Below are 2,566 nucleotides of genomic sequence, written 5' to 3' on the forward strand. Positions count from 1 at the left end.
GGAAAAGGCTAAACAGGTCGGGACTCTAACTCTCTGGAGTTTAGGAGGATGAGAGGCGATCCCATTGAAACATATCGACAGGGTCAATGCTGAGAGGGTGTTCCCCCTCATGGGAAAGTCTAGGACCAGAGGGCACAGCCTCAGAATAAAGTGGGCACCAACTGAAGACTGAGATGGGGAGGAATTTCTTCTCTTGAGGGGTGTTGGGAGTCTTTGGGATCCTCACCACAGAGACCTGTGTGGGCGGGGGGCAGAGTCGTTGTGTATATTTAAGGCTGAGATCAATAGGTTCTTGATCAGTCGGGGAGTCGGGGGGGGAGAAAGGGGCGGGAAAGCGGACGTGAGGAATGTGGGATCACATCATTGTGTCACATACCAGCCAACTGAGCTAAGCAACCTCCAGTGACAGTGGACATTGATATCACACCTATAATGTAATCCCAAAGCTGTTTACAAGGGGGGATGGTGGAAAATGGAGTTTGACGCTGGACAAAATTGGAGGCGTTCGGTCAAACGGACAAAACGCTCAGTCGAAGAGTAAGGTTTTGAGGAGCATCTTGGGAGCCATAGGGGACACAGAGGGACGAGGAGATTTTTAGGAGTGTCTATCTGAGCTTAGGCCTCGGGCCTATCTTGTCACACACCCGCCAAACCATTTCCAATTGCGGGTGAAGAACAGACCAGAACGGAGAGGCTTGTGGGCTGGACAAAACTGGGAGGGACACGGGAAGAGGAGAGGGAGAGATTTGTAAATGGGAGGGGACAGGATTTTAAAACAAAGATGTTGCTTCCTTGGGCATCGACGTAGATTGGGCGACAGAAAAGTACGACGAACCCAAAGCGCAGAATGGGAAAGACCAACACCGTTCAAACCGTGGACCTTTATAGACTGGAAAATGCCCTGAGAACTGCACTAAAGAGAAAGAGATTCGATACTCAATAATTTTATCCATCCCAACAAAGGAGCCAGTCTGCTAAGAACAGTGATGAAGCAGACATAATTTATGGCCTTTAAGACCCCAATCGCTTCCAAGTTGGTCAAAAACAACCGGCTAACTATTCGAATCCCATTTCCCAGCCTCGCCATTGCAATTGCCATCTAATCACCCCCTTCCTGAAGGTTAGGACTCAAGGGATGGGGAGTTTTAGGCCATCTCATTCATTTTCATATTCTCTCCTCCCAACTCCCCTCCCCTGCCCGGCAACTGCTCCCTTCCCTTCCCCTCCTCCTCATTTGGTTTCATTTACACAGGAGCGAGGAGCTATGCAGCAGGGAAACAGACCCTTAGGCCCAACTCGCCCATGCTGACCAGATTAATCTAGTTCCATTTGCTAGCATTTGGCCCATATCCCTCTAAATATTGTTTCAGAGGTAGTAGGAACTGCAGATGCTGGAGAATCTAAAAACATTTCTGAAGAAGGGTCTAGGTCCGAAACGTCTGCCTTCCTGCTCCTCTGATGCTGCTTGGCCTGCTGTTTTCATCCAGCTCTACACCTTGTTATCTCCCTCTAAATATTTGCTACTCATGTACCATCCAGATGCCTTTTAAATGTTGTCATTGTACCAGCCTCCACCACTTCCTCTGGCAGCTCGTTCCATACACGCACCACCCTCTGCGTGAAAAAGTTGCCCCTCAGGTCCCTTTTAAATCTTTCCCCTCTCACCTTAAACCTATGCCCCTCTAGTTTTGGACTCCCCTACCCTGGGGAAAAGACCTTGGCTATTCACCTTATCCATGCCCCTCATGACTTTATAAACCTCTATAAGGTCACCCTTCAGCCTCCGACGCTCCAGGGAAAACAGCCCCAGGTTATTCAGCCTCTCCCTGTAGCTCAAACCCTCCAACCCAGCAACACCCTTGTAAATCATCTCTGAACCCTTTCACGTTTCACAACATCTTTCCTATAGCAGAATTGCTCACAGTATTCCAAAAGTGGCCCTAACCAATGTCCTGTACAGCCACAACATGACCCTCCCAACTCCTATACTCAATGCACTGACCAATAAAGGCAAGCGTACCAAACACCTTCTTCACCGCCCTGTCTACTGCAACTCCACTTTCAAGGAACTATGAACCCGCATCCCAAGGTCTCATTGTTCAACAACACTCCCCAGGACCTTACCATTAAGTGTATAAGTCCTGCCTTGATTTGCCTTTCCAAAATGCAACACCTCACATTTACCTAAATTAGAAACTGCATCCATCTTGAAGTCAGCAGAGTTACGTTGAGAGACATTGACATACTCTGCAAAGTGAATGAGCTGCAAGTAATCAGGAAGTTAGCTGCTGTTTCCTGTGCTCAGCCCCACATACACACTCTCTCTCTCTTTCTCACACACACACAGACACAGACAGATTCTCTCTATCATACACACACACATTCACAGACACACTCACTCTCTCACACACACACGAGGGTGTGCCCTACAACTTGTCATACCGCCACTTTTTGAGAGAGCTGGGCTTTGCAGCTAAACGGCGGCGATTCCAGACCATCTTCCTTCTCTATCGGATCTGGAGAGCCCTTGATGCCGTCTCTTTTAATGAGTGACCCGGTGAATTTG

Source organism: Rhincodon typus, chromosome 40 (genome assembly GCF_021869965.1).
Source record: "Rhincodon typus isolate 14 chromosome 40, sRhiTyp1.1, whole genome shotgun sequence".
NCBI classification, from domain to species: domain Eukaryota; kingdom Metazoa; phylum Chordata; class Chondrichthyes; order Orectolobiformes; family Rhincodontidae; genus Rhincodon; species Rhincodon typus.